The sequence below is a fragment of the Pimephales promelas genome, chromosome 16, assembly GCF_988280905.1.
Source record: "Pimephales promelas chromosome 16, fPimPro1.hap1.1, whole genome shotgun sequence".
NCBI lineage: Eukaryota > Metazoa > Chordata > Actinopteri > Cypriniformes > Leuciscidae > Pimephales > Pimephales promelas.
In genome coordinates, this window is record NC_142784.1 from 7170985 (window position 1) to 7184357 (window position 13373).

The 13373-nt window shown below is 42.6% G+C and overlaps 1 long non-coding RNA gene across 1 annotated transcript in view; it reads left to right on the forward strand.

Moving 5' to 3' along the window:
- The window catches only part of LOC148973299 (uncharacterized), a 65050-nt gene that overhangs the window by 8305 nt on the left and 43372 nt on the right, over positions 1-13373 (forward strand). Inside the window, exon 2 of the long non-coding RNA XR_016146807.1 lies at positions 10309-10488. This is a non-coding gene — a long non-coding RNA (uncharacterized LOC148973299). The remainder of the gene's footprint in view (positions 1-10308; positions 10489-13373) is intronic.

Sequence of the window (13373 nt, forward strand, 5' to 3'; positions counted from 1 at the left end):
GAAGACAAGTGAGGATTCAACAGCATAACTGGTTCTCTCAGGTTCCACAGCAAAGCTGGCCCTCTTCTCAGGACCCAGGCCGACAGAAGACAGGTGAGGATTCAACAGCATAACTGGTTCTAGTCTCAGGATCTAGCTGAACAGGGAGGAGTAAGGATTCAACAGCGAAGCTGGCTCTCTTCACGGGGCTCAGGCAGACAGAGAATACAGGTGAGAATTCAACAGTGTCACTGGTTCTACTCACAGGATCCAGCAGAACATGGAGGAATAAGGATTCACCAGCAAAGCTGGCTCTCTTCACGGGGCTCAGGCAGACAGAGAGTACATGTGAGAATTCAACAGTGTAACTGGTTCTACTCACAGGATCCAGATGAACAGGGAGGAGTAAGGGTTCAACAGCAAAGCTGGCCCTCTTCACGGGGCTCAGGCAGACAGAGATTGACGGTGCGGGTTTAACAGTGTAGCTGGTTCTACTCATAGGATCAAGCAGCACATGGAGGAGTAAGGATTCAACAGCAAAGCTGGCTCTCTTCACAGGGCTCTGGCAGACAGAGAGTACATGGGAGATTTCAACAGTGTAACTGGTTCTACTTACAGGATCCAGCAGAACATGGAGGGGTAAGGATTCAACAGCAAAGCTGACTCATGCAGGCAGAGTGTCAAGCTGGCAATTCAACAGCAAACTGAACTTCACAATCTTACGTAGAGATTAAAGAGGAGAAAAGAAGAATTTCACCACTAGATGACTTCCTCCATCCAATGAGATGCGGGCGATATATCCACAGCCAGAACCGTTTCCCCGATGTCACTGCATTACACTTCCACTCGTGTTTAACTGTAATTCACACAAATCGGCACACGTGATTTAACGAACAACACTGCAAAGTCTTGTCACTCACAAACTAGGGCGTAGACAGGGGATCTGGTCCACTGCACAGCACTACAATCTCTTGGACTTCTTCCAATAAAGCGTGGGAAATTCAAACTTCCTCCAAAAAGACAGATTTACACCTCATGAAGTCTCATCACATCCTCCAAACAGATTTCTCATATCACAGTCCAAACATCAACAGCACTTATCTCTTATCCACCACGGTTCTCCTCTTCTCCTTCTCCTTCTCCTTCCTCTCCTTCCTCTCCCTCCTCCTTTCCTCCTTTCATCCTGTGTTGTCCATCCTTTCCTCCTCTTCCTGCTGTCAGTCCTCCTCTGCTCTCCCCTCTGTTGTGTTGAAGATGAAATATCCTTTTATCCTTCCCAACTGACAACGTGTCCCAATCGCGATCGCGATAGTCTTGTCCCGCACCTGTTTTGAATTAACTAATAATTCTCCGTCTCCGCTCGGAGTTTTCCGGAACTAGAGTCTTCCGGGTCCCACACCGGAAATCCCTCCCCTCAGAAACCCGTCCATGATAAAAGGTTCCGCCTGCCTTTTTGTCACCCCGGTGACATCCCCCCCTGCCATTTGGGACTAGTCCCTAGGACCGGGAACTTCAGCCCACTCGCCGTATCGCTGGGGTGGTCTCCCCTCTTCATCGGCCCCCGTGAACCTGTGGCTGCTTCAACTCGCGGTGGCAAACCCTGCCGACTACGCCACTTTTGTCACCAAGGCCGGACGCCGGATGACCGGCCGTCCCAACCCCCTCCGACACACGTGCCACCGCGAGGAGCCAACACCACAGAGGACACAGAGGCCAAGTCAGTTAGAGAAAATCACAGAGTCTTTATTGAATAAATTAAGTTAAAACGGCCTCCAGCCAGCTGAAGGAAGGTGAAGTTTCAGCCGTATAGCTGGCTCTTCTCAAAACTCAGGTAGGCAGAGCAGGTGAGGGTTCACAGCTGGACTGGTTCTCTCGAATTCACAGCAGAACAGTTTCTCTTTTCACAGGATTCGGATGGACGGAGAAGAGTACGGAATCCACAGCCAAGCTGGCCCTCTTCTCAGGACCCAGGCCGACAGAAGACAGGTGAGGATTCAACAGCATAACTGGTTCTCTCAGTTTCACAGCAAAGCTGGCCCTCCTCTCAGGACCCAGGCCGACAGAAGACAGGTGAGGATTCAACAGCATAACTGGTCCTCTCAGGTTCCACAGCAAAGCTGGCCCTCTTCTCAGGACCCAGGCCGACAGAAGACAGGTGAGGATTCAACAGCATAACTGGTTCTCTCAGGTTCCACAGCAAAGCTGGCCCTCTTCTCAGGACCCAGGCCGACAGAAGACAGGTGAGGATTCAACAGCATAACTGGTTCTCTCAGGTTCCACAGCAAAGCTGGCCCTCTTCTCAGGACCCAGGCCGACAGAAGACAAGTGAGGATTCAACAGCATAACTGGTTCTCTCAGGTTCCACAGCAAAGCTGGCCCTCTTCTCAGGACCCAGGCCGACAGAAGACAGGTGAGGATTCAACAGCATAACTGGTTCTCTCAAGTTCCACAGCAAAGCTGGCCCTCTTCTCAGGACCCAGGCCGACAGAAGACAGGTGAGGATTCAACAGCATAACTGGTTCTCTCAGGTTCCACAGCAAAGCTGGCCCTCTTCTCAGGACCCAGGCCGACAGAAGACAGGTGAGGATTCAACAGCATAACTGGTTCTCTCAAGTTCCACAGCAAAGCTGGCCCTCTTCTCAGGACCCAGGCCGACAGAAGACAAGTGAGGATTCAACAGCATAACTGGTTCTCTCAGGTTCCACAGCAAAGCTGGCCCTCTTCTCAGGACCCAGGCCGACAGAAGACAGGTGAGGATTCAACAGCATAACTGGTTCTAGTCTCAGGATCTAGCTGAACAGGGAGGAGTAAGGATTCAACAGCGAAGCTGGCTCTCTTCACGGGGCTCAGGCAGACAGAGAATACAGGTGAGAATTCAACAGTGTCACTGGTTCTACTCACAGGATCCAGCAGAACATGGAGGAATAAGGATTCACCAGCAAAGCTGGCTCTCTTCACGGGGCTCAGGCAGACAGAGAGTACAGGTGAGAATTCAACAGTGTAACTGGTTCTACTCACAGGATCCAGATGAACAGGGAGGAGTAAGGGTTCAACAGCAAAGCTGGCTCTCTTCACGGGGCTCAGGCAGACAGAGATTGACGGTGCGGGTTCAACAGTGTAGCTGGTTCTACTCATAGGATCAAGCAGCACATGGAGGAGTAAGGATTCAACAGCAAAGCTGGCTCTCTTCACAGGGCTCTGGCAGACAGAGAGTACATGGGAGATTTCAACAGTGTAACTGGTTCTACTTACAGGATCCAGCAGAACATGGAGGGGTAAGGATTCAACAGCAAAGCTGACTCATGCAGGCAGAGTGTCAAGCTGGCAATTCAACAGCAAACTGAACTTCACAATCCTACGTAGAGATTAAAGAGGAGAAAAGAAGAATTTCACCACTAGATGACTTCCTCCATCCAATGAGATGCGGGCGATATATCCACAGCCAGAACCGTTTCCCCGATGTCACTGCATTACACTTCCACTCGTGTTTAACTGTAATTCACACAAATCGGCACACGTGATTTAACGAACAACACTGCAAAGTCTTGTCACTCACAAACTAGGGCGTAGACAGGGGATCTGGTCCACTGCACAGCACTACAATCTCTTGGACTTCTTCCAATAAAGCGTGGGAAATTCAAACTTCCTCCAAAAAGACAGATTTACACCTCATGAAGTCTCATCACATCCTCCAAACAGATTTCTCATATCACAGTCCAAACATCAACAGCACTTATCTCTTATCCACCACGGTTCTCCTCTTCTCCTTCTCCTTCTCCTTCCTCTCCTCCCTCTCCTTCCTCTCCCTCCTCCTTTCCTCCTTTCATCCTGTGTTGTCCATCCTTTCCTCCTCTTCCTGCTGTCAGTCCTCCTCTGCTCTCCCCTCTGTTGTGTTGAAGATGAAATATCCTTTTATCCTTCCCAACTGACAACGTGTCCCAATCGCGATCGCGATAGTCTTGTCCCGCACCTGTTTTGAATTAACTAATAATTCTCCGTCTCCGCTCGGAGTTTTCCGGAACTAGAGTCTTCCGGGTCCCACACCGGAAATCCCTCCCCTCAGAAACCCGTCCATGATAAAAGGTTCCGCCTGCCTTTTTGTCACCCCGGTGACAAATGCACCTGAATGGTCTTTTGTATTTCCACCATTGTCAAGATTAATTTTTAATATCTGTGTCTGCCTGAATGACGCTGTAGTTCTGTATTTTTTAGTGTTTGTATTTTTTTGTGTGTGTTTTAGAAAATCCTTCATTAACTAATTGCTCCTGGAACTTTTGCTATGGTTAGGACTTTAAGCGTGAAATACCGAACTAAAATATCAGTGTGTTAATAACACTTTAGACAAGGGAAACACAAGATGAGATCAATGAATCAAGAGATTATATGACGATCATGTCACCATCAATACATAACTATCAGCAGTCATTGATATATTTTTTTGGGTCACAACAAATGTGGTTTGCAAAACAAAACAAAAAATAACAGTTAAAGCAGCAAAAGAAAAAAAACTGATGTTAAAGGAGAACTCCGGTCAATTTTAACATTGAGCTCATTTCTTTGTACATTTGAAGTGCTGTCAGTACAGACAAAAATGACAAAAATCGGTGTTGCCTTCACAGTGTTATCCTCTTTTTAAACTTCGCACCCTGTTTAATTCAGTGGGGCAAGTTCTAAACCTGCTTTTAAATCAGCCAGCTCACATACCCATATTTACTTTCTGTTTTCGGTCAAAGTCCACAGTTGTCGATTGTCGAGTTCGCGTGTTATTCCTTAGATACCAATGATCGTGCGCGCAAACTCGACAATCAACTACTGTGGACTTTGACCGAAAACAGGAACTAAATACGGGTGTGTGAGCTTGTTGATTTAACATAATTTTTATTAATATCTTTCACATCTACTGCAGTCATATATTGACCGTGGTCACGTGTGGCTGTGCACTCGTAATGACAAATCAAGGATGTTAAGAGGCTAAAAGCAGGTTTGGAACATGTCTCATTGATGTCAACAGGGTGCGAATTTTAAAAAGACGATAACACCCCTGCTGAAAAATCCAGCTAAAACCAGCCTAGGCTGGTTGGCTGGTCTTAGCTGGTTTAAGCTGGAAGTAGCTGGTTTTAGTTGGTCACCCAGCCTGGCTTAGCTGGTCAAGCTGGTCTCCCAGCCTGACTTAGCTGGTTAAGCTGGTCTCCCAGCCTGGCTACCAACTTGACCAGCTAAGACCAGCCTGACCAGCTGAAAAAGTGTTCAAAACCCCTCTAAAACCAGCCTGATAAACCAACTAACCAGGCTGGGAGACCAGCCAAAACCAGCCAACCAGCCTTGGCTGGTTTTAGCTGGATTTTTCAGCAGGGACGGTGTAGGCAACACCAATTTTTGTCGTTTTTGTCTGTACTGACAGCACTCCAAATGTACAAAAAAAAATAGCTCAATGTTAAAATTGACCGGAGTTCTCCTTTAAGCGTAAAAGTAGATGTAGAACTTTCCAGCAGTTAGTAGTTTATAAACTTAAAATGGCAGTTGGCCAATTTAAGGCAGTCGGTTGAAGAAATGAAAAAAAAAAATCAGGCCAAAACTTCACTCACAGTGGTCCCACAATAAAACCATAATGGGGCCATTTGTGTGTCCATTGTGTCACGTCCTGTGAAGTATGTTGTTCTTCAATGGAGAACTCCAACGCAAAATTAACTTTTGGTCTATTAAAACATTGGTACCTTGTCGACCATTCTCTGAGATTTGCTTTAATGATAATTGAATGTAAAGAGTTTTATCTCTAAAACTGTTTAGCGTATATCGCTAGTATATGGGGCATAGAATAATTAAAAAGAAATCGCTAGTTAATACCACTAACAAGGCTCAAAATAGCCCCACACTAACACAGAAACTTAATGAGGGCCCATAGATGCAAAACAAAGCATTGAGAACTGTGTAAGTGTACAGACCGTTTAATAAGAAGATACCACTTTGTGTACATACAGGCAGGAAATAAAACAGTCTCGACAAGTCGAACCACGAACGCTGTTCATTCAGTTCAGAAGTTCGCTGAACTTCATACAGTTCAGCTCACTTGGCACGTCGTTCGTGGTTCGACTTATCGAGATGTTTTCCAAAGATGGCTCCTGCTGTGTATACACGAAGCGCACTGTCTTTATAAAATATCATCTTATTAAACGGTCTCTACACTTACAAAGTTTTCAATGCTTCGTTTTGCATGTAGATGTTACTGTGTTAGTGTGGGGCTATTTTGAGCCTTGTTAGTGGTATTAACTAGCGATTTCTTTTTACTTAGTAAATGCCCCCAGTACTAGCATTATACGCTAAACAGGTTTTAGAGATAAAACTCTTTTCATTTGATTATCATGAAAACAAATCTCAGAGAACGGTTAACTATAGGTTAATTTTGCGCCAGAATTCTCCTTTAATGTGTTTCTGCATTCTGATGTTTGCTTCTTTTCTTTTTCTTTTTTTCTATCCGCTGTCTGATGTGAACATCCGTTGCTGGTTACTGGGCTGAGATTAGGACAATCGGTTCCTTATAGCTCTGCTTCAACTGTGCGATACCCTCACGACATCCGACCAACCAATTGCAATCTCTGAAGGAGGCCGCCCCATACTCGCTCTCACTGTCAAGGCCACGGAAGCCATTCCTGAGTGGTTTCTAAGTGTGGTTTACTATTTGTGCTCCTGTTTTTGGAGACAGGCAGTGAATAATGGGGGGGGGGGGGGGGGGTCAGGGCTGAATCTCGCTGAACGGTTGGGGTAATGCAGTTCAGAAATTACACTCAGGAGCCTAGGGACTTTCCTGACCCGTGTCATGACACTCTCCCAGCCCCCTCCTTCGAACTTCCTTATGGTTCCTCAGTAGTTCAATTCAGCTGTGGAAATGTTTTTTTTTATGAGAGTAATAAATTCCATTTATTCTCACAGGAACTTGATTCCTGTTATGTAAAAAACAGGAAGTAACTAAGTAAATTAACAATGTTAATTTTATTCTCCATTTGGCTATGGCAATACATTCATATTTTGATAAATAAATCACATCATATTGCATCAATATACTTTATATTTAGGGCTGTCACAATCCCCCCAAAAAAGTGACACATGTCAAATGTCAAATAAGTACTAAAGAAAACAATCAAAGTCCCTAATCTGGAGAGAAGATATCAAAGAAAGAGCATAGGACACCACCTTGAAGGTGAAGGTGACTTAACATCATGTGGGACCTTTTGATATCTCTCTATCATTGACTTAGCAAGTTGCAGTAACGGGACTAAGAGAACTACACTTTTTGTAAGAGCAAGCATGTAGCAGTTGCCTAGACAGTACGACTAACATCAATCTGACAATGTTAATCTGACTAACATCAGAACTGGCGAGTTTGAGACCCAGATGAGTGAGACTATGCAACATTGGGTCCCTAATGAATGAATAATTGAAATTATAATCAAATATCCAAAATGTATAACAAAACTCTAAATTTAACATTTATTTGACATTGGAGTCAGATTAAATACAGAGCTAAAGCCAAATTGAAACTACCAGTAAATTATGTGAACATCACAGAAGCCCAAGTAAAAGACCTACATGCATTAATTTCGCCACGCCATTAGAAATGGGTGCATGGTCCTAATAGAAATATCTGATGAGTGGTGGTGTTACCACCTACACTAAACCCTGTCCTAAACCTTAACAACAATGTTAAATCAAACATGCAATTAAAAACCCATTTGCATGGAACATTTTCTATGTAGTACAGCGCTGAATAACCTTTCTCACATAATAGATTAGAATCTATGATGACAAAATAATTGCTGAATTTCCACAAATCCAGTTCAAAAGTTTACATAGCCTTTGTAAGGAAATTAGCTCAACGTAACTTGTTACTAACTAATTATAAATATAAAATATAGCTGCGAGCAGAGATGGCGGGCCCAAGCCGGTGTCACCGCAACCCCGGTTCCTTTAGTTACCTAAAGGCACCGGGGTGGCGGTGCCGAAGGCTTTGGCCTTTTCATGATTAAATGTTAAAATGGCTTGCCATACTCTGACATTTCGACTAGTCACAATTATGTTACAGATATCTTAAATGATAATACAAACTATCCCAAATGTAATTACGACTAGACAGAAAGACGTTGTTGATATCTACAATGTTAATTCCGGATAGGCAAACTTAGCTTTTAAATGTTAAAAGGGCTTGCCATACAGGGACGTAGGCTCAGAGAGAGCCTCACCATATTCAAACCAAAATATCTGACTTCCTCTTGGTCCGAGCTAATGACTATGTATTAAAAAGTTGTCCGGCTTGAGGAGTACAATGTATATACCGATTTTTGTAACTGTAGATAAAACTAACAACCCCACTTTTGTCAAAAGGTGGCGCTATTTAGTCCTTGCACCATGCCCGTTTCTGAAACTTTGCACATGTCTACTGGCTAATAAATGTGATGTGTCTGTTGAGTTTCATGCAATTTCAAGCATGCTAAGAGTCTCAAAAGTCCATCCTAAAATAATTTCAAGGTTTGAAGCGTTGCCACGGCAACAGTTTCAAAGATATCAAGAATCCATTCACAGGTCTAACGTTATATAAATGTATGACTTACCTCAACCCCGTCCCTAAACCTAACCGTCACTGGGGTTAATGGCATTTATGACTGTTCCCTTACCATCCTAGGTAAAAAAAAGATATGACTTACCTCAACCCCATCCCTAAACTTAACCGTCACTGGGGTTAATGGCATTTATGACTGGAGATTTGACTGCGTGTACAGACACGCGGAATGACGCGGACGTTAATGGCGTAGACATATACGCATACACGCGGATACACGCGGATAACTCAAAATGGGTAGAGATAACACGCCACCTGACTCGAAAGTGTATGTTTGTATGTTTACGCAAAAGTCATGATGTCATGTTGATACACTATACAACACTTGACAAGCTATAATCCATGAATGGTTATGGGTGTTCCGTTTCCAACAATCTCTTCCTACGGTTTACCAATAACAACTGACTGGGTCATGTGACCAATCACCGCTGATTCGCATCACTCAAAGGAGGTGTTTGGAAAAATGAATCGTCGAACGAATCATTTGGGAGTCGTTGAGCAAATCAGGTAAAAATAAATGCGTATAGACGAATCCGACGAGCGTTCTTGTGTAGGCTGCCATCTTGTGGCGACGCCATTACTGAGCTGTTACACCGGCATAGACATGCACCGGTATGTAAACAACCCTCGGAGATAAGGTGATAACGCACCCTTGATGACAGCTACAGCCAGGCAGACTTGATGGGTTGATGATGTTAGACATTGGCCTCCAGTCACAGATGAAGGTACAAACGATCTTACAGATTATTTATGAAAATAGCTTGGCAAGCAAGCTAGGCTAACGTTTGCTACCGAGGAAACTAAAAAAAGATCTGTCCATTTGGCAACAATAAATAAATAAATAAATGAAATCAAATTAACAATTTCATGTTTTTCATTTGTGTCCATTATTTATCTCATTTTTACATTGCAACGGGCATGGGTAAGGTAACGTTACAGCTAGAAAGTATACATAATATCGACCAACTACTGTTTTTAAACCATGGAAAGAGGTCAATATAACAGCAGGAGAACAATTATGTCACATAACGTTACATTCAGCTCAGGAAAGCCATTTAATGACCATAGCATGTAAATTGAATAGAAAAAATAACAAGAGAGGAGATTTTGCTGATCACTATATCACACATTTATTATATTTTTTTACTTATGTCATTAAATAATTGTTATTATACGCGAATGTCCGCGTCTTGTACTCGCCCAGGAAATCTTTGTAAACCGTACGGCTCCAGACAGGGGCAGTCGACCCGGGGTATTCACAATGTTTTCTCTTCAAAATTGAAATTTTACTGCCACCATTGAAACAATTTATAACGGAAACTGTTTACCCACTCGACATTATACAAGGGCTAACGTTGTAACGTTAGTGACAGTCGTAAATCGCGAGCTGTTTATTCCAGTGGACACAAGTTGCAACTAAAAACAATAGAAGGCAATGGCACAACGCTACCCAGCAACAGCTCAATAATGGCGCCCGCTTACTTCCGGTAGTTTCGCCGGATTCGTCTATTATAAGACAAATAAAGTGTTTTTTATCATGCACATTAAACTGTTTTTGGGAACTCCCAAAACAAAAATAGGAACATTGCTATGATACAAATGCTATGATAGGGGCTATTTAAGCAAACTGGATGTTTATTTGGACAACACCTGAGCAGGTAAACTGGAAGTAGGTGAGTAGTAAACGCTGGAAGTGAATGGATTGTATATTCTTACAGGAATGTTGATGGATCGATGAAGGAGTGAAAGATGGAATACAGGATTGCTGGAGACTTTGGAGACATGGAGAAGACACTGGGAGAATCACACGCAGGAGACTGGAGACGGGACGCTTGAGAATGACGCTGGAGTGGAGAGTGGAGAGAGATCGCTGGAGAAGTCAGGTCGTTGCACAGAAGGTAAGTATAGTCCTCTTCATTCAAACAAGTGAGACTGGGCCATAAACAGAAGTGAAGAGTGAGTCTTTATAGAGGCGATGGTGATGATGGGGATGTGCAGGTGTGTGTAATTAGGAATGACGTGCAGATGGGAACGGAGGAGAGTGATGGAAATGATGATGATCTGTAACAATAACATTTTATTTAAAAACCATATAGTCCCAAGAGATCCACAAACACAAAAACAATGTATTTAATGTAAACATTGCATTCAAATGTGAAACTGTATATTTGGGGAATCTAGGATTCGAAACATGGAATATCAACAATAAAAAATTGCTGGCGATACTAATGGCTGCCAGTAAGAAATCTGCAACGAGGAAATGGTTAAAAGTAGATCCATCTGTAACCCACCCAATTAATTGAGGCTGTGTTGCTATGTATTTTCATGTATTTTTTTTGTTTTGTTTTGTTTATATACATATATATATTTTTTTCTTTTTCCTTGCCTAATGCATGAATTGTTCAGACATATGTTTTAGTATTATTTTTATTTTAATTACTATTTTGTTTTCGCGGAGTGGTGAAAATAATTCATTGCGTCGATGGGTGCTGATGTCACATGCGCGCCAGCTCATTGAAGAGAGAGACGTGAGCCACATGTGTGAGCTCTCGTTAATCAAATCCATCGTCATTAATATTGTTCTAAATCGATGTCTGAACTGTTTCATTGTATTAGGTAAGTCACAATTGGGTCATATTTTCATGTATAATGTTCAAGTTTGTGTTTGTTCATATAAGAAAATGTGGATGGTTAATGGTGTTTGTGATTGAGTATATAGTGTGCAATAGAAAACATGTAAAGCACTTATGCTGCAGTAGTATACTTGTTAAAAACTGGTTGCACATTTATGTAATGGGAATAATGTAAGTTAAAGTTATTGAATGTTAAATGCATTTTTTGCGATGGGTGCTGACGTCACATGCGCGCCAGCTCATTGAAGAGAGAGACGTGAGCCACATGTGTGAGCTCTCGTTAATCAAATCCATCGTCATTAATATTGTTCTAAATCGATGTCTGAACTGTTTCATTGTATTAGTTGGGATTGTTTCAACGCTCTGGAATCGTGTTTGAGTTGCGCCGTGAGGGAGAACGCGCTGGATTTCCACTGGAGGAATTGCGTCATCAGGGACTCTTCACTCAAGGGACTCTTCACTCAAGAAACTCTTCACGTTCGGCTTTCATCACTGCACGGAGTTTAGTAGGCATTTACGCAAACAAACAAACCCAACTGAGTCATTTTCACTTTCACGCGAACTGAGTCATTTCCACTTTCACGCGAACTGAGTCATTTCCACTTTCACGCGAACTGAGTCATTTCCATCTTCTCAATGAACTGAGTCACATTTCGAACAAATTGAACCGAGTCACATTACGAACAAATTGAACTGAGTCACATTCCAATGAAACTGAACTTAGTCATTTGCATGGCACTTATACTGCTGTGAACACGAACTGATTTTTCTTTATTTTTTGTTTTATTTTTCTTTTATATATATTTTAGTGTCCTTTGATGGTCATTGTTTTTTTTTTTTTTTTTTTTTTTTTTTTCGAAATGGTGATTTGTCAAATGGGATTCTAATGTGATGTGATGTGTGAAAAGTGATTCGTGCGCAATGACATTCGAGTAAACAGTTACTGTTCAGTGATCTGATTGACCTATCTGTTAATTCATTTCATTATCATTTATTAATTCATTCTATTTTATATTGAAGTTTATTCATTGGTTTATTTAATATCATTTTCATTTATTTACTTTTCTAGTTAGCAATACAGACATTAATTTAAACAAGTGCAGACACACATTTAATTTTTTTTATTGCAAGGTGTGAGACCCCGAACCCGGGACTCCAGATACCATTATAAACTGTGAATTATAGGTATTTGGTGAGCTCAGACCCAAGTAGATATTTTTCCTCCTTTTCTTTTTGCGGTGTTAAATCCCACTAATGGGTTACATCCAAGAATAGAGAGAGAAAAATTTGGCGCCCAACGTGGGGCTGCGCTTGTTTGACAAAATCGGGTTTTAGTCCTAATTTTCAGAATAATTTTTTTTCTTTTCTCACAATGGAATTTTGCAAGCAGCATAATTTTGATCCTGAACGGTCTGTAATACTTACAAAAGTAGATCCAAAAACTACTCTTATGGACGTGAGGCGATGTTTTGATCATCTTGATGAGGTGAAGAAAGTTGAGTGGTTAGGTGACAAATTCACAGGAGAGCTTCTTTGCGAATTTCAGGAGGTTACTACCCCGTTAATAGCTGAAGAAGAGTATTTGAATGCAGATGGCCAAAATGTATGGGGTGTTGTGCCACTAGAGGGTAGGCAGCTCGACGATATGCAACCTCACCCTAGTTCCCCAACACCAATACAGAGTAAATACTCGGGTCAAACCTTGGATGATATGGCTGATCAGCTATTGGTGCAAATAGAGAGTTTGGCACAACTTCACTGCGTAGATGTAAATGAACTAAGCCAGCAGGTTGTGACTAAGCTTGCACACATAGCTGATGGTGTTGATAGGGGCCCCTCCACTTCAACCCCTGCTCCAAGAAAGTTTGGTAATGCAATGCCAGCAGCAACGCCTACTGTAGCCGCCAATTCGGCATCAAAAGTGTCTTTTGCAATTCGAACCGATTCACCTCCTGTGGGTAGAAACGCAACACACGAAACTCCTATCACTTTTACTATACCACAGGACGTACAGCGGGTAGTGGTGGAACATGTGGTGAAACATGACTCTGATTACCAGGGACATGTTCCCTTACCCCCTAAATTAAGAATGTTTTCTGGACATTGCCCCAAGCCTAGTGGGGAAGTTGATTTCGCCACGTGGCAATTGT